The sequence below is a fragment of the Nycticebus coucang genome, chromosome 9, assembly GCF_027406575.1.
Source record: "Nycticebus coucang isolate mNycCou1 chromosome 9, mNycCou1.pri, whole genome shotgun sequence".
Lineage (NCBI taxonomy): Eukaryota > Metazoa > Chordata > Mammalia > Primates > Lorisidae > Nycticebus > Nycticebus coucang.
The window spans coordinates 24,914,255-24,933,365 of NC_069788.1; the positions used below are offsets into that span (position 1 = coordinate 24,914,255).

Consider the following 19,111-nt stretch of genomic DNA (forward strand, 5'->3'; position numbering starts at 1 on the left):
AGGACTATTTTTCCCTTTTTTTCCTTATATCTTCTGTGTCTCAGTTTTCTTTGCTACAAAATTAGAATAATAATACTTATTGGTTTATCACGAGGTCAAATGTGCCAAGACATGTAACGTACCTTGCTGTTGTAGACATACTATAGATTACAGAAGTTTTTTTTTTAATTGACAAAGTCTGCTTCACTGGTGTGTACATATCAGTATTAACTATGGATTATTTAAGACTAAATAAATATTCCTGGGTTCTATCCCTGTAGGTTTTGATTTAATAGGTCAAGAGAGAAGCAGAGAAAACGTACTGGACACCCATAATGTCATAAAGCTCTCTTGATACTTTCAATGTACACTCAGGGTGCAGACTATTGGTAAAGAGAGGAAAGTACGTAACTTTGGGGGGTGAAAGAGAGAAATCCGTTTATAAACCACATGATGTTAGGCTGCTGGAATTGAAGTCCTTAATGAGAGAGAGGAATTGGGAAAGGGTCAGGGAGAATGGGAGGTTGGAGAGTTATGTTTAATAGATAAAAGACCTTTAAGAAAGTCAGCAACTGGTGGAGAATAACCAGATACGGGGATGATAACTGCTAAGCCTGTTTTACAAATTGAAAAAAAAAATAATTGGATCAGTAAGAGATGTTACTACTTCAAAAGTTCCCTTTCAGCTACCTGGTAGTATTAAAAGAACAGAAACAATTAAAAGCAACAATGTTTCCATTTCAGGGTAGGGGTGCTGGAATGGTAGTTTGGGCCAAAGAACAGTGAGAGAAATTGAGTCGAAGCAGCCCTGCAGAAGTGTTGGAAGTAGTTATTAGGGTTGTAGACATATGCTTAGTATACATTTTCCATGTAATAACTACCAGATGTATGTTAAACAAAATACCATTGTGAGGTTAGACTGTCTGTTACACTAGAAAGGGTGGGTGGATCATGAGGCAGGTACTGAATCACGGCTGGCCTGGGAACATAAAATATCAAGAGCAGCACCTTTTCCTCCAGAGCCCAGTGGCACGCAGCAGTGTATCATGAAGATAAGTCACCCTTTGGAAAAGCCTTGGAAAAACTGATGTCTGTGGTTTCCCTCCTTCAGATCGCCTTGACTCCCAACTAGTGGGCCTTGACCTCTTGCAACCAACTTGTTTTGAAAAATAATGTCCTGTGTCTCCAGGGAGGGTTGGGCCACCTGACTCAGGTGTTCATGCAATGGTAGGACGTCAGTTCCAGAGTTATGACAAACTTGGAGCTTATTGGTGGCTGGGAAACGTCAGTGTCCAGACTCAGTGTCAGCTAAAGGAAACCATTCCTCCCTAATGCAGAAACTAATAGGAAAGAGAATAGTGGCTGTCACAGAGGCACACTCTCAAAACATCACGAAGAGGGCGGTGCCTGTGGCTCAAAGGGATAGGGCGCCGGTCCCATATGCTGGAGGTGGTGGGTTCAAACCCAGCCCCGGCCAAAAACTGCAAAAAAAAAAAAAAAAAAAAAAAACCACTAAGGGCTCCTGTGTGCCAAGAGACACTTTCACCCATTCTGCCCTGTTTTCTCTAGTTGGAAAACTAACCCGTTTAGTGTAATTTGTACCATATGCCCTAAATAGATGCTTTTCAGAGAGTAATGGGTGAGAAGAATAAAAATTATGTAGTGCCCATTTTTACAGTTTACAAGATACAAACGTAATCCTAGAACATTCTCGGAACTCACAGCCTGAGAGAATATTTACTGATATTTGCAGTGCTATAAAGGATTTTCATAAACTCACTAAAAGAACGCTGCAGATGATTTAAGAAAATCTGATACTTACAGAAGATGAACTGTTACCACCATCAATGGATTCTTAACAAATCTCTCCTCCTTGCTCACTTATCTCATGGAAGGCGCTTTATTTGTCTAAGTGCTAAACATTCTTTTTTTCCTAAGGAATCCCCCTTTCAGGTGATATCCCAACTTGTAGGTGCCAGTGAGTAACTGTTAAGTGCCCACACTTGTTTTTTAATGGGTATACATCTGATGCTATGACATTGTTATCACAAGACTATTTGGCTCTTTAAGCCATGAATACACATGCTCATAATAAATGATTTTTATGAGCTCACATACACAATCACAATGCACAGAAAATACAGAGGAAACACTGCTTATTTTATGCTGCTTTGGCACTAACTCCAGCCCCAATTACAGGCAGCAAGGGGATTGTATGAAGCCAATGAAAGCCCAAGAGTGGAAAATGGAAAAGATAACACTGCTTTCACAGAACGAAGATTGTTATTGTTCGGATTGTACCAGTTTTGTTTTGTTGTTTTCCTGTGTATTTCCCTCCAGAATCTGAAATGTGTTTTTTCTTTTCTACCAATGCCAAAATGCGAGGCATCAATGCTCACTCATCAACGGCAACTCATTAATCTTTCTTTTTCGGCCTAGAGCAAACAACAAAGATAGCCGAGGATGATGCATGCAACATTTCATGTTCCATGACAGACTTCCCCCCCCACTAGGACACATCAGCCTTTAAGAGTGGAGTGGGGAGAAAGGGAAGGTAGGAGACAGCTGTTATCCTGTTGTTTCGGTGGAGGGATTGTGCACTTCCGTATTTCCAGATTACACCAGTGTGAAGCATTTTCTGCAAAATAGCAAGCCAAGCCAGATAGATTTGCTGGGTTTCAGGTCTGCAGATAAAATTTGAACCAGCTGGATTTTATGGAACTTTTGTGTGCAAGTAAACCTAATGGTGAGACTAAAGCTAGCATTTGTCTCATCGGCAGGGGCTCCATCTCTAAGGGGCCATCCCCCCATATCTCTTCTTTTGAGTGAGTTTTGAGTTTTTTAGATCCTAAGGTAAAACCTACCAGTTAATTCAGTGTCTGATTGAATTCAGCCAGCAAATTGGGGAATGTGGAGTCAGATTTGCTGCTCCTGTTAGTCAAATCTTCAAAAGATTGGAGGAATTGGGTTGCTCCCTGTAATCTGGTTTTAAATGACCCAAATTAACACAGGTAATGATTCCTTCCCTATATGTATGTATGATACTTACCCAAACAAAGGCCAACAGACACATAATCGCCTAAATCACACACATATACAATAGTGCCTGCTCAAAGTGGCAATAACGTCCCACATATTACATTTGTAGATGGCGAAAGTTCTACATCATATTTTGAACGTTATTAGGTGAGAATCGTTGGTTTCTGGCTAAAAATATGCGGTTTTATAGATTTAAACACCCAAGTAGTAGAGGCAAGGAAACATGCCTTATTGTGATTTTTTAGTGAGTCTAGGACATTTTATAAGCTGAAAATTTTTAAATTTGAAAAATAAAGCCACCAAAGGTAATCTAGAGCCAGACAAACTCTTTTTCACCAAACCTCAATTTAGATCTCTGAAAGAATGAGTATTTTTCCAAGGGCAAATAAGGAACTAATACAGGCTTTCTTAAAATCTTAGTATAATCATAGGAAGGGAAAATTATTGTAAACTACTGGTCTTTTGGCATTAAAAATCACTCCAGAGGTGGCCCTGTTTGTAGGCAGAGTTTGCTAAAATGTTCTGGCCTCAAACTTAACCTCACTTAGCTAGCCAAGAAGATAAGGACACACATAATATCAGATATCATCTATTTCTGTGAAACCATTACCAGAATTTAGTATGTAAGAAATCTGAGGTCTAGGGAGAGAACAACTGATTTCTACTATACCAAGAGGAAGAATTATGGCTAGAACCTGTTCCCTAGGCTTTTGTTCTTCATATTATACCCAATTGCCTTACATCAGCACACTTCTCAGAATCTCTTTTTATATAGCTACCTGTCCCCTTGGAGATGGAACATTTATAATTAAATGATAATTGTAAATTTTGCATTATAAAGTGAGATCAGCATTTTATGGTGGCTAAAATCATAGCTTCTTGTGTCAAAAACTGGTTTAAATTCTGGCTCTGTTGTCTTTCTGGGTAAAAGAAAGAAGACCTATTCACTTGTACAAATTAAGTTAATTAAGGCATACAAAATGAATAGAATAGCGTCTGACATACAGTAAGCATACAATTAGATCTCAAAATCTTGAGCTAACGAAAGACAAATCATCCAGCAATCATGGTCAGGATGTAGTTTTAAAAGGGAAAGTAGTATCTTTAGATGTTTATTAAACCTCCATTTTAAAGATGTCGTATCCTTTGTAGCTCCAGTGTTCTCTAGGTCATTTCATAATATTGACATGATGCAAAAACTTTCCTTGCTGTTGGTTACATGGTATGATTATTTTCCAGGGTTTTTCAGATCCCGATACTATTACTGTCAATCCAATATTTGAAAAATCTGCTTCTGGCCATTAGTAATTCACTCTTTCTGCAGCGTCTTTGAAGCAGGTGATACTGTGTTTGAAAACACAAACACCTGACAGCCATTGCTTTGCCTCAGAAGTGACATCAAATGTAAAGCCAATTGCACAGGGAACCTTGTCCACAGGCCCCACCTCTTTACTCTGAAGACAGGTCCCTCCAGGCCAGCACTAGGTCTGCCTTTAAGGAAGTTGGGACATTCCACATGGTCCAGTCTGGTAGCTGAGTCTGACTTACTATTACTTTGAGAAAGATAAACAAATCTGGAATGAACTTAAGGGCCTGAGATTTTCCTATTTGCAAAGTTCTGATGTAAATTTCAACCACCAGGACCAAAGTGTCCTCTAAGTTGTCAAAGTTACTATGAAAAATATGACTTACTTGAGTATATCCAGGTTTCAAGTTGGATGCTCAAAAAAGTAACCTCCAAGCCTAATCTCGCTCAGTGTCGAGCGGACACACTGCACTTCTTTCTGAACATTGTGTTGTATGCTGAAAATTAAGTGATGACACTGTTCATGTGTTTTCTGACTCTTGACTTTTATCCATCCAATCAGTTGTTATCAATGTGAACAATATAATGGTGGGCCCAGTGAGAAATCTTCCAGTGTTCTGAGTCTACTTTTTCAAGTTTATTACATGACAATCTTGATACTAATGCTTCTGGGATATAGCAATAATTTATACTTAATAAAAAGCAGGCATCACCTCACTATTCTTTAATCAAAACCAGTGCCTCTCTTGCTGTTGAGTCTAAGGGTGTTTTATTGTATGGGGATAAATGGGAATTTGTAATATCTTTTGTTCCACCGACTTGGTAAGCAAATTTACAAACATTTAAGAATCATGATACTAGGCATGGTACCTCAAAGAAAGAAAGTAATGCTAAAGCTCCTCATATAGCAGTACAGTAGTATATCCCATATTGATGCTTCACGTAAGTGAACATTGCCAGACTCTGGCCAATTTTCAGGAAAAAGTCAATGTATGCTCTAAAGCAGTGGTTCTTACCACTGATACCTGGACAAGCAAACCCAGCATCTCCGGGGCACTTGGGACACATGCAAAGCCCCCATTTCACCTCAAGCTTATTGAATCAGAAACTCTGTGAGTGGTGATCCCATCAGAAGGCCTTCATGTGGTATTAAGGCAGCTTGTGTTTGAGATACACAGCTCTAAGCCACTGTCTGAAGGATAATTTTAGAAAATTTTAAGACCATCTGCTTGAAAGCTTTCAAAATACTGATATACCCAGTGCTCATGCAAAACAGACTACTGGATTGTCACAATGCAGCATTTCAAGTGGGTTGGTCTTTATCTCAGCAGCAGACGGGGCATTATGTACCTTCATGTGTAACATGAATATACCGACCAGGGTATATTCTAAGCAAGGCTTCGTTTGGTGACTTTTGTCATTGTCTGAACATCATGGAGTCTAGTTACACAAACCCACAGGTTATAGTCTACAACGCACCAGCGATATGGTATAGCTCCTGCTCACGGCTATAAACCTGAGCGGCAAGTTACTGTACGGATACTGTAAGTACAGCCTCATGGTATTTGTGTATCTAAACCTAGGAAGGGTACCGAAAAGTACATATTATAACCTTCAGGGACCATCATTGTATTCACTATCTGTCATTGATCTAAACATGGTTATGTGGCCCATGACTATATATGTATAATATGACACACACACACGTAATTTTTTTTTTTTGTCAAATGACCTTAAGAAGCTGTCTAGGTCATTGTTACTCAAATGTGATTCTTAAATCAGTAGCAGCAACCTCACTCAGTTGCTTGTTAGAAAGGCAGCTCTCAGTACTCACTCCAGACGTACTGAATCAGAATCTGCATTTTAACTGGAAATGATACGATTCTTAGGCATAATAGTTTGTGACTGATTGCCCTGCTCAATCATATACCCTAAAATCAAAATATGAACTGATGTAAGGAGTCACCTTAGCATCTTGCAGAAATTCTTGTCTTCCCACATCACCTGTGTGACATCATAATGACTATGCAAAACAGTATTGCATCAAATATTAGCGATCTGTGTGATTTTCAAATCCCTTAAAATCTATACTAAGAGTTAGTATTAACTGAGTTTTACCAGGCTCCAGATACTTCTTTACTGATATAATACTTGCACCAATACTCTAGGTTAGACATGTTTATTATAATTTCCATTCCACAGTCTGGAAATTGAGGCAAAAGAGAGCAAATAACTTGTTCATGGTTCCTGATCTTGTATATGATGGAGAAGTTATTTGTACCCAGATATATTGGTGCTATATTGCCTAAGGCTGTACTATGTAATGAAGTTTATTGACGATTCCAAACATAGTACTTGATGAGTCGAGGCATTGTTGCTCATCATTGTTTTTAGTCAAAATTCAAACGTCAGGCTGAGGAAGAAGGAGAGTGAAAGAAGAGGACTTCTTATATTAATATTTTAGATTTGAAATCTAATAAAGTTTAAATACATTATTTATCCCTGAAGACCAAATCCAAAGAACTATCTAAAATTCTGTATATGAATTAAGTAGCTGAAAACCAAAAGTTATAAAATTTACCAGGACTCTGAACTATTGTATTTGATGGTATCATGACGTAATAGTAAAGAAACAGTTTATTAGTTTTTATTATTCTTTTTCTTGCTTATTTAAAACAAGCATGCCTGTTCTCTAAAGAATTCAAAATAATGCAAATAATAAAAAAACATGATGCTTAAAGAATAATCACTGATTTCTAAGAGGTAAAACATACATTTACAATTGAGTGTCTCTGAATTTGATGGACTACAAATTCACGATGGAGCCACTTTAATCCAGAAAATACAAAATACTGCTCTGTTTAGACTCTACGTTATAAATAAGAACATAGACTCCACTCAAGGTATTCTGTTGAATGTTTCCTGGAAAAGCAAGAGTCTTTTTTAGCACCTGGACTGAATTTGAAGGAAACTGGACTTGAATTAGAGTTTTGTGCAGAAACCAACCAAAAGTCAGTGGTTTTTGTAGATGAAGTGATTTATTTAAAGCCAAAACTTAACATAAAGCTCCTGAAATGCTAACTTGGAAGAATTGGCTGTAATAGAAGGCAGTGTGCATGTGTGCCTGTGTGTGCACGACAGAGAGCAAGAAAGCCAGGGGGAAGGAGACTTTAGTGATGGAAATATCTTTCAAAATCCACTTAGCTCACTGTTTCATTTGCAGTCATAATCTTTCGTTCTGAGACAGCCATGAATCAAATAACAATAAAAAATAAACTAAGAATTTATGAAAGTGAGTTTGTGCCTATTATTAATCCTTTTTGCACAGTCTTTAAATTATTTCATTTAAAATAAGGTTAACATGTTATGTATTTCAGAAAAATATATAAAACTATGTGTTACACACCTCATGTATAAGTGAGTGTGTTTCAAGTACCTTCTATAAAAATGTTCACTAATGGAATGTTATTTTTTAACCCAGCCCCTCACTGGGAATAGACAGATGAAATGTTGTAAGGCAAAGATGAAATGCAGCCGAAGGAGTCGTCTCTGCCCTGAAGGCTTTCAAGTGAGATGAATGTAACAGTCTTACCAGCGTCTTGATATCTAAGATGAGGCATCAATAGACAGATGAGTGAGACGTATGGCAATCACAAAAGGAATTAAATAGTAGAAACAGGCAGAAGTCAGAAGGCTCTTAAGTGTCTTAAAATACTGTACACATTTTTAGGAGTTTTTATGTTAATATTTCACAAAAGCCAACTGGTTCTGCAAATCCCCTGGGAACAGTCTTCTGTCATCCTTATATTAACAGATACGGCGAGCCACATCATAGCTCATTAAGGGGAAACACACAGTTAAGAGCAAAAATATGTTAGAAGCAACTGCTTATTTATGGCATTGACACCACTCAAGGATCAACTGTAAAATATTTTCCTACTACTCAGACTCTGTGAAAAGTAGATCCGTAAAGAGGAAAAGTAGCAGAAATTATAAAGGGCTTGAAATGTTTTTATTAAAGTGAGCAGTAGCAGCCTGGTCTTGTTAATTCCTGATTCTTTTGCTCAAATATTTGAATTAAAAATGCCAACCCAAGTGGAACCAGAAAGGATTGAGGCTTTTAATGGAGAACCTGTATTATTTGGAGAGTTCTTATAAGGAAAAGAAAAACAGTGGTATTCAAGAACAGTGCTGCCATGTAGATATGGTAGACATTCATTCATTCACTTCTTCATTCATTCACAATTTGAGTAGCAAAGGTGTTCTGACAGTTTTTTCGGGGGGCACTGAGGTGATGCAGGCCACCTTGAGAGCTAGGTGGAATTAGCCTTATTAGTCTTGCCTTTCTGAGCACAGACGTTTCTCATTCCCTGAAAGGTGTGAGTGAAAAGAGGCTCTGAGACCTACAGCTAGTGACTGGGTTTTTTTTACATGTGGATTAGAGCTCTGGATCCCAAACTTGGTTGAAAATCAGAACCACCTGGGTGATATTTTTAATACAGATTTCTGAGCTGCACCTCAGGGCTGTTGAATTAGATTACTGGAGCCAAATACCTGTGTTTAAAAAACATTCTCTAGATATTTCTGAGGACTAGTCCTATTTAAGAACCAGAAATTCAATGTCCATTAAGATCACTCGGTAGTTTGGGGGATTATCTTCATGATCATCAGTGTCCTCATTAATAATGGAAAAATGTTTACCAATGGAGTTGGGGACCAAGCTGGCTTTAGTGAAAACTTAATATAGAAACTGTGAGACACTGTTGGTGGGAATGTAAATTAGTACAGCCATTATGGAAAACACTATGAGGTTTCCTCAAAAAATTAAAAATAGAACTACCAAACGATTCAGCATTGAATGTATATCCAAAGGGAATGAGATCAGGATATTGAAGAGATATCTGCTTTCCATGTTTATTGCAGCACTGTTCACAATGGCCAAGCTATGGGATCAGCCTACCTCATTGTCTATCAGTGTATGACTAGATAAAGAACACGTAGCATAGTTACACAATGGAATACTATTCAACTGCATGAAAGAAGGAAATCCTGGCTAGTTGTAGTGGATCACACCTGAAATCTTAGCACCCTGGGAGGCCTAAGCAAGTGGATTGCTTGAGCTAAGGAGTTCAAGACCAGCTGGAGAAGAGCAAACCCCATCGCTACTACAAATAGAAAAACTAGCCAGGCATTGTGGTGGGCACCTGTAGTCCCAGAAACTCAGGAGGCGAGGCAGAGGATTGCTTGAGCAATCCTCAAGAGCAGGTGTCCTCAAATTTTTTAAACAGGGGGCCAATTCAATGTCCCTCAGACCATTGGAGGGACAGACTATAGTTTAAACAAAAAAACTATGAACAAATTCCTATGCACACTGCACATCTCATTTTGAAGTAAAAAAAAAAACGGGAACAAATACAATTCACACCGCTTCATGTGGCCGCAGTTTGAGGATGCCTGCACAAAAGTTTGAAGTTGCTGTGAGCTAAGATACGTTGGCACTTTAACCAGTGTGACAGAGTGAGATTTTGTCTTGAAAAAAAAAGAAAAAGAAAAGAAAAGAAAAGGAAGAAAATATTGCTATTTACAAAAAATCCAGCTAAACATGGAGGACATTATGTTATGTGAAATAAGCTCAGCACAAAAAGACAAATACCACGTGATCTTAACCACATATGGGATTGAAAAAACTCGATCTCACAGATGAAGAGAGTGAAATGGTGGTTACTTTAGGCTGGGGAGATGTTGGTGAAAAAATGCATAATTATAGTTAGACAGGAGGAGTAAGTTCAAGAGATCTTGTATCGCATGGTGACTATAGTTAATGATGATTTATTATATTGTTGAAAATGCTAAGAGAGATGTTTTCATCATAAAAGTGTTAAATATGTGAGGTAATATATTTGTTAATTAGATTTAAATATTTCACGATGTATACATACTTCAAAACATTATGTTATGCGTGATAAATCCATACAATTTTATACATCAATTTTTGGAAAATACAAAACATAAGAAATCACCCCCTAAAAACGTGTATGGTCTTTGTAAAGCATCAAACAAAAGTAACTCAATGATTCCATTTTGAATCCAGAAACAAAACAATAGCTTTAAAGGCAGAATGTTTATAAATATATAATAAAAGAATTATAGCACAGATCCCTTGAGTTGAGAAGCAAGGCCATGCTGTCCATTGTAGGGGACTATTAGCCATTTGAAACCGTAGCTCCTACTGGGTATTATCAGAGACATGAAGTCATTGGTTGTCAGGAGGGTGAACCCAGTGTGTCAGTGCTTGCTATAAATGGACAGCTTCCATAGCACACACCCACTTAGTGGTGGCCCTAGAGGACACTGGTGAAGGTAAATCCTTCCCACAGGGAGAGTGTGAGCTCTTGACTGTTCTCTCAGTATGGTAAGAAAAGTAGCTAGAAGTAAAATTCATGGTCATTGGCACAATGATTGGTAAGAGAGGCAAAAGAATAAACTTGGAAGATTGTAAAAAAAGAAATGAGAAAGGGACGTGGAAGGACATATGGTGGCGACTCAAAGTGGGCAGATTTTTATATCTCAGATTAATGCCTAGCAGAGAGTACCTTCTACAGGAAGGCCCTTCATGACCAGATAAACTAGCAATTTATCCAGTGCAGGTCGGCAAAATCATCTATCTCTTCAGCCACCCCATGCTAAAATCAAGGAGCATGAGGAGATTAACTATGGTGGCAAGGATGGCGGCTACGTGTGGGCCCGACAGAAAGCTTTCCCTCTCTGTAGGCTGACTAATCAGGGTTCTGCCAGTGCTGAATGGTATAGCCCTCCTAGCAGGGCCAGAGACCTGTACTAAGCCCTTACTTTGGCAGGTTGGTAGCAGATGATGATACAATAATCCTTCAACTTGAAAGAAGCAGTGATGTCTCCTTAAAGGAATTCATGTCTACTCTGGATGTGGATTTGTCTTCCTTTCTTAACATCAAAATGCTTCCCCAAATGCCTGCTCTGCCTTCACGCAGCTGAAATCTGAGAGTTCATCTTGGACCTCACACCTTCCCTCTGCAGCTTTTCTGACACTATCACATGAGACCTACATGAGACTCCACTCAGCAGCCACGCACACACTAAATGCAAGTCTCAGGGAATCAAGGCCCAGGGGCCATCGCAGAGAAGTGAGGATCTGAAGGTTAAGTTCTTTCCCTTCTTTAATGATGATAGTTTTGCAATGCATTTCTCAAAACATCTTAGAAGGTCCCTCAAGGAGCAAACTCCAGTTACCTGAATTAGAAGACTACTCAACTCCACATCTTTGTAGTGACTATTCACTCTCCCTCTTCTTTATACGCTCCCAAAGAAGCCACTACGCACAACTCATTTTTATGCTTTGTTCCATTTATAGTAGCCACATTCAAAGAAGATTTGAAGGCTTATTATTATTATATTATTGTTATTATTATAACTAGAGTAATAATTAAATATAAAAAGTTTTAGGGAGACAGTTTATAGGTTTTATTAGGGATTTTGTGGCAGAGACTGGCTAACTGTTCAGTGAAGTCACTTTTCCTTTCTACCAGGTATAAAGCTAAATTACATTTTTCAGCTTCCCCACAGACAAGTGTATGTGCAACACATTTGATGGGTCTGTAAAAATTCCCACAGTAATCTCTCTTTTTTGCATCTTTGTAGTGAATAGTCATCTTTGAACTTTGAAGAGGGCAAAACCACACAGTGGAAGAATTTGGAATCACTAAATACCTGTGTAATACCTAAATTCCTCTAACTCCCTCCCTCCATTCCTCCTCTTCCCTACATAATTATATTTTATGTGAGTGTGAAATTAATTGTGTCAGTCTACTGATATTTGATGTGTTATAAGTTATAGAAGCTAGTGACATCTTAGCCTATATCAGTGGTTCTCAACCTTCCTAATGCCGCAACCCTTCAATACAGTTCCTCATGTGTGGTAACCCCAACCATAAAATTATTTTTGTTGCTACTTCATAACTGTAATTTTGCTACTGTTATGAATTGTAATGTAAATATCTGGTATGCAGGACGTATTTTCATTGGTCGTGACCCACAGGTTGAGAACTGCTGGCCTATATAAAATTTGACGACTTAAAATAGGGGTGCTGCCACAATATAAACATGGAGTATACAAAATTGTCTTCATGGTTAGGTGGTGAGGAAATGCACCTTGGAGAATGGAAAGACAAAGACCCCTTTTTATTTCATAGTCACAAGTCATTTGGTACAGCTTAAAAGGGAGATCGGATGTCTACTCAATAATAGTAATAGGTAAAGAGGTTTGAAAGAGCTAGAATGATAGTTGGAGTTGGACTCTTTGGGTTGTGTTAAGCAGAATTTTGACAATGAAGAGTGGAACTAAGGTAAAAACTAGTTGGTTTTCAAGCAGGGATAAAAGAATTAAAATAAGGACTGTAATTTAGAAAAAGCTGACTGCTTCTTGGTCCTAAATAGGAAGAAGAACAATTGAAAAATATGTCCAGCAAAGACCAGAATAAAGATAGAATATCTTCACTCAAGTCTACTTTTTAGATCAGTTTAAATCATTAAATCAGAGAGAGAGGTGAGGAAGTGAAGACATAGGGAGACTTGGGAACTAAGTCAAGAAAATACTTTTTATTGTGGACGCTGACACATGTAACTGAAAAAGAGCAAATAGATGACTTAACACATTTTTAAGAGACTACACTGCCAGACAAGCCAGTCTTCCTGTAAAAAATCTATTTCTTGTAAAAACTTTAAAACAATTACTCAAACTTCCCTCAAACTTGTATGAACAGAACTTGACCTATGACCACTCCATGTTCTCCAAAGAGGACATACTCTCCCCTACACCCACTTCAGATATAGCATGGAGAAAAAGAGTCAAGGAAGAACCTTTCAGAGGGTAAAATAGGAACAGAAGGTGGTTCTTTACAAATACTTGCTTTAGGGTGTAACAAAATCCACACTTGACTCTGTCTCTACAAAAAAAAAAAAAAAAAACAAAACAAAATCCACACTTCACGGTCCCTACAGTAGAGTCTCATTACCGTGTGTCCCGCTCTGTCATTTCTCCTTATTTTGAATAGGAATTTTCACTGAGATTAAGCTGTCCCCGACACTATATATACATGCATGTACTGTGTGTGGGTGTGTCGGTGTTTGGTGTTTGCTTTGGGGGGCATGGCACCGAATGATGAGTCATTTGGTTTCCTAAGTTTTTTGGTGGCTGTGACTCTATCTGAACTTGGGAATTACTTTGATGTCTGCTTTGGGGAAGGGGTAAGCATATTCTCTGTGAAAACAGAAGAAAGAAATGTATATTTGTCAAAAGGAAGGCTAAAATGTGGCCGAGACTGACATGGTGATTACTAACCACAGTTGCCTTTCCTCCTGGAACAAAGCTTGACTCTCCTTCCCCGCCTCACTTGAGATGCGTGTGGCCACGTGACTGAAATGGGGCAGGTGGACTAGCGGTGTGTGTGATGTGTTCTGTTGCCACTACCAAACCATAAAAGGCTGCTTGGTGACTGTGGTACATTCTACACCCCTGTCCTCAGCCAAGTGGAGAGAATTAAGAGATCCTCCTCTGAGGCAGAGCTGCATGTTGGAAAGAGGCTAGTCCTCCGAATGACCATTCTTTTCTTTTTTTTTTTTTTTTTGCAGTTCTTGGCTTGGGCTGGGTTTGAACACACCACCTCTGGCACGTGGGGCTAGCACCCTACTCCTTTGAGCCACAGGTGCTGCCCCAAATAACCATTCTTAATGCTTAGACTTTATGCTACTGAGGAATAAGCCTCTGAGATTCTGGAATGTATTTCTCATATCACAAGCTTATAGCCCCAAATAAGATATCAAATAAGCACACAGATAATTGGATCTGAAGCTTAGAAGAGAGATATCCCCTAAAGATCATAAATCAAGGTAAGAGGCGATGATGCTGTAGCCGTGGATGAGGTCTACTAGGTGAAGATCCCAGTTCCTTTAGCAGAGAGCTGAGAGTGGAGTTCTGTGACACAAGTATTAATGGCCCAATGAGTTAAGCCTACAAGGTAGAGAGAAAAAGCATCCAGAATAATCAGAGGAATAAGATCCAATGGGAGTAGGGTTATCAAGAAAGAAAATGATAGCAACTGTTCTTGAAGGTGGCTTAAAATCCTAATAAAACAAGGACATTTAGAATTTCTGAAAAGGATGTGTTCACATCCAACGGACAAGCAGCTTTTGTGGTGGGTCTACACCGAGAAACAAGATGGCAGTGGGTGGAGCCATCTGTAAGAGCTAAAGAAATTGAAACCACGAACAGAGGTAACGCTTCTTGAAAATTTGGCTGTGAGAGGGAAATGACAGGGTGCTAATTAGTAAGTTGAATTTATTGTTGTTGGATATTTTTTTCCTTTTGATGCAAATAGAGATTTCTGACTGAGTTTAGAAATAATGCCATGCTTCTATTTCTGGTAGTATAACAAATTTAGAACCATAACCGTTATTCTACCACAAGAAAATGACTAAAACATGCTGAATGAATTTCACCTGAGATCTTCAAATGTGAAGATAGCTTTTAATAAAATTCAAAATTCAGTGTTTAAAAGTGATTTGCAGTTTATGAATAGAACACCACTTCTTTATTCTGATATAATGTAGCTACAAAAAAACTTTTAACAAACATCCCATTTAATGGTACATGGTGAGAGACTCCCCTCAGATCTACGAATAAGGCAAAGACGCTCACTGTCACCATCACAGTTAACACATTTCTGTGGGTACTGGGTGGTACAGGGATGGAAGGGAGGACAGAGAGAGAGGAGAGGCATGAACATTGAACAAAGGAAACACCATGATGATTGGGAGGGACTTGGGGACCAGTAGGAAGAGCATCATGGTCATTTGACCAGTGCAATTTCAAAAGGCTCTATACTTTGAAGCACCCTAGACTTAGGGTTCAATGTTCAAACCATGATGATTGAAGAGCATAGGGTTATCTATATTGGAAGCCTAAAATAACTCAATAAATTGTTAGAGTTTATAAATAGTGTATTTAACAACTTTTCTGCCTATAAATGTATGTATAAAAATCAATTAAATTTCTGTAGTCCAATTACAAGGAGTTCAAAAATATAATCCTAAAAATATACGACCTTCAATAGAAATTCTAATATTTAGCAATACCTAGAAATAACTAGTCAAGCTATGCAAAAAAAAAATTGAGAAATTATTTTTATTGAGAAATAATAAATATGTATTGGAAAATAGAAGAGGAAAAAATATACATCCACAGACTGGAAAGCTCTTTATCATTTTAGAAAATAAATAGGAAAATGTCTGGCAACAATCTCAGGATAAGGGAGGGATGGGGGGCTGGGCATGGCTTGGGGCATCCGCGGGTGGGAGCCCGCAGCTGAGAAACTGCCTATCCCTTGGAAAGGAGGAGTGGCAGGAAGGAGAAACACATAAGCTGAGGCTTCAGTCACCTCTCACCTGGTCCATTGTCACAATGGATTTCATGTGCAAAACACAAAGCAAAAAGATAAAATTACTATGAATTTTAAGACAGTGCCCACAGAGCATTGAACCCTAAGCCTAGGGTGCTTCAAAGTATAGAGCCTTTTGAAATTGCTCTGGTCAAATGACCATGATGCTCTTCCTACTGGTCCCCAAGTCCTTCCACTATAGAATATTATTTTATTGGTTTATTGGGCATGACAATTTTTAATATCTCAGTGACTCTCTTATTTAGCAAAGACTGAGAATTGCTCATATTAATAGGAGATGAGCTCACAATTGTGCTATGGCTACACTATAAGACGCTGTGCAGTCTTTAGAAAGAATTAAGCCACAATGTACGTACATACTTGGGAATAGGTCTACCGTATCTTTTTAAATTTAAGAAGCAAGCTGTAAAGCAATATGTATAGTTTGATTTCCTTAAAACATTTTGTGTGTGTGTGTGTGTGTGTCAGGGTGAGGGAGGCATGGATTTGCATGTATGTGTGGTACTTAAGGTATGTATGTATTGCAAGTAAAAAAAACTTTAAAAGAATATACAGCCACATTTTTAATATTGGCTATACCACAAGAACGGGATTGAGGGGAGAATTTATTTTTATTGTCGACTTTTTGCATATGTTTAAGCATGTATCACATTTATACTGCTGCTTTGCATTCCCTGTGGGATTTACCAGAGACAAGTCTTCTATTTCTTCCTCCCCCATCGCCTCTCCTCCTTCCCCTTCGTCTCTTTCTCCTTCTCCACGTCCTTCTCTTTCTTTCCCCTTCTCCTCCTTTTCTTCTTCTACTTCCACTTCTTCTTCTTCCCGGACTCCTCTTCCACCTTGTTTTTTTCTCCCTCTTCTCTTCTTTAAATTCTTCAAATGGAAGGAGCTGAGTCTTTAGAGGCAGGACCGTGGTCTGCCCGTATTTATTTCAGGTGAGTAGAGCTGGTGTTGCAGGGCAAATCTGGGCAAGGCGGGAGGCACATCCTTGTCGGCTTGAGGCCCCCCTTTCCCTCCCTCCAATACAGTGGGGAAACATAGTGACGGCCGCTTCAATCCTCTCCATTTCTACAGGCCTCTGGCTTACATTTTCCTGTCTTCTATTTTTCTGTATTCCATCGCTCTTTCAGTTCCAACTGCCACAAATTTACTCTGTGCAAAATTTCAGAGTATCACAGCAAAGCAAGTCTGTTGTGATTCCAGAGGACAGTTGGCATTACGTAGACGTTGGTGGCAGAACACACGCTCAGAATACCCTTCTGTCTGAGTCTAGTCCTGCCCACAGGAACAGGCAAGATCCCTTCAATGCATTTTCAAAGCTTTGATCTGAGAATAGAAGTATGAGGTTCTAACTTTAGAGCTGAAGAGACTCAAGCTGTTTTCATTCCCCTTTCATAAGAGAACATAGTGGTCGCTGAGTGAGCTAGCCAGGGTGTCAAACCTCATGTGTTAAAACAGCTCACGGAAGTGTTAAGATTAAATGAGAAAATGTGATGAAATGTAAAACTGTGACAAAAATATGCCTCCAATAAATACTAGTTACTCTATAATTATTTATAATTATTAGAAGACTCTGGCTTGGATCTATCAATATAGATTATTTACAGATGAACTTGCACTCCAAGCAAGTGTTTTTTCAAACTTCAGAGAGCAAAACATAAATGAGTCTCAAAATCTCTTTAGTGGGTGATAGTCGCTATTGGAAAACAACTGAATAAAATAAAAATAACGTCTGAAAAACGCAACACATTGCAAGTAAACAGCTGATAAAAAAATGTATTGGTTACTGTGGCCTGCGGTTAAATGAGTTTGAGAAACGATGCTTCTAATTTAAACAAATGTGACAGATTGAACAACCTCCCTCTGGCCTCTGAGTTCTACTCCATTCTGAGCCTTTTGAGTAAAGTAAGCAGAAGGCAAAGAGTTTGGAAACATGCTGGAAGGACGGATCACCTAGAAAATGCATGACAGTGCCAGGGTGATGGGAGAAATCAGAGCAAAGATTAGGGACATATTTTCTTCAAAAATATCCACGTGCTCCATCCTCATATTGTGAGCAGTTGATAAAAGGTTTTGTAGAACTAGCAAGGAAGGCCTAAAAGTTTGGTTCTGCTTTTTGTTTGAAACTTCCCTTATTAAGTCAAGTATAGTAAGCCCTTCATATCTGTGGATTCTGCATCTGTGAATTCAATCAACTGGGAATCAAAATATTCGGGGAAAGGGCGGCACCTGTGGCTCAGTGAGTAGGGCACCAGCCCCATATACCGAGGGTGGTGGGTTCAAACCCAGCCCAGGCCGAACTGCAACAAAAAAAAAAAATAGCCGGGCATTGTGGCGGGCGCCTGTAGTCCCAGCTGCTCGGGAGGCTGAGGCAGGAGAATCACATAAGCCCCAAAGCTGGAGGTTGCTGTGAGCCGTGTGATGCCACGGCACTCTACCGAGGGCAGTAAAGTGAGACTCTGTCTCTACAAAAAAAAAAAAAAAAAATATTCAGGGAAAAATAATTAAAAATAATAACACAACAATAAAAATAATATAAATACAAAACCAATGTGACAACCTTTCATGTTACATTTATATTGTATTGGTATCCATCTAGAGATGATTTAAAATATATGTGAAGATGTGCTTAGGCTACAGCATAGTATATAAAAGACTCAAACATGAACACGTTTGGTATCCAGACAGTTCTGGAGCCAATCCCCCACTGATACCAAGAAACAACTGTACTGAAAACTGTGACGGAAGGCCTCAAAGATTGATCTAATTCTATAATCTGGTCATTTGAAATTCCTGGTTTTAGTATGCAATATTTAAAGGCAAAACTTTAGTATTACTAAGCCAGTGAAGAAAAGTGAAATAGTTTTGAATTTTCATTTTCTTAAAACATTCATATATTACTTTAAGGTCTTTCAATGTTTAAATGTTCATTTCTACTGTCATTGCATAAATAGTTTTTATTTCTTGTCACCATAGCCAAACACCATGGAGGTCAAACAGAATAAAACTTAAATATATATGTTCTATTAGAGTCAAGAAAACACCCTCTTGGCCATTGCTCACTTGGAGACTCTAGACAAAGATAGAAGACAGTACACAAAGAACATATATTAAATCCCTAAATATACATTCTCACCTGTACGATAAACAGTAACTTCAGAAAATGTGTTTTCCGTATCATCATTATATTAAAATGGTTCATGGGTGGATATGTTAAACACTGAGAAAAGAAGAACTAAATTAAAGAGTGAATATATTGTACATGGGCTAGGGCAGCCATGGATAGCAGAGTGTTAAA

The 19,111-nt window shown here is 38.5% G+C and overlaps 1 protein-coding gene across 1 annotated transcript in view; it reads right to left on the reverse strand.

Annotated features, from left to right (window-relative positions):
• Positions 1-19,111, reverse strand: part of GFRAL (GDNF family receptor alpha like) — a 54,350-nt gene that overhangs the window by 8,427 nt on the left and 26,812 nt on the right. The window lies entirely within an intron of this gene.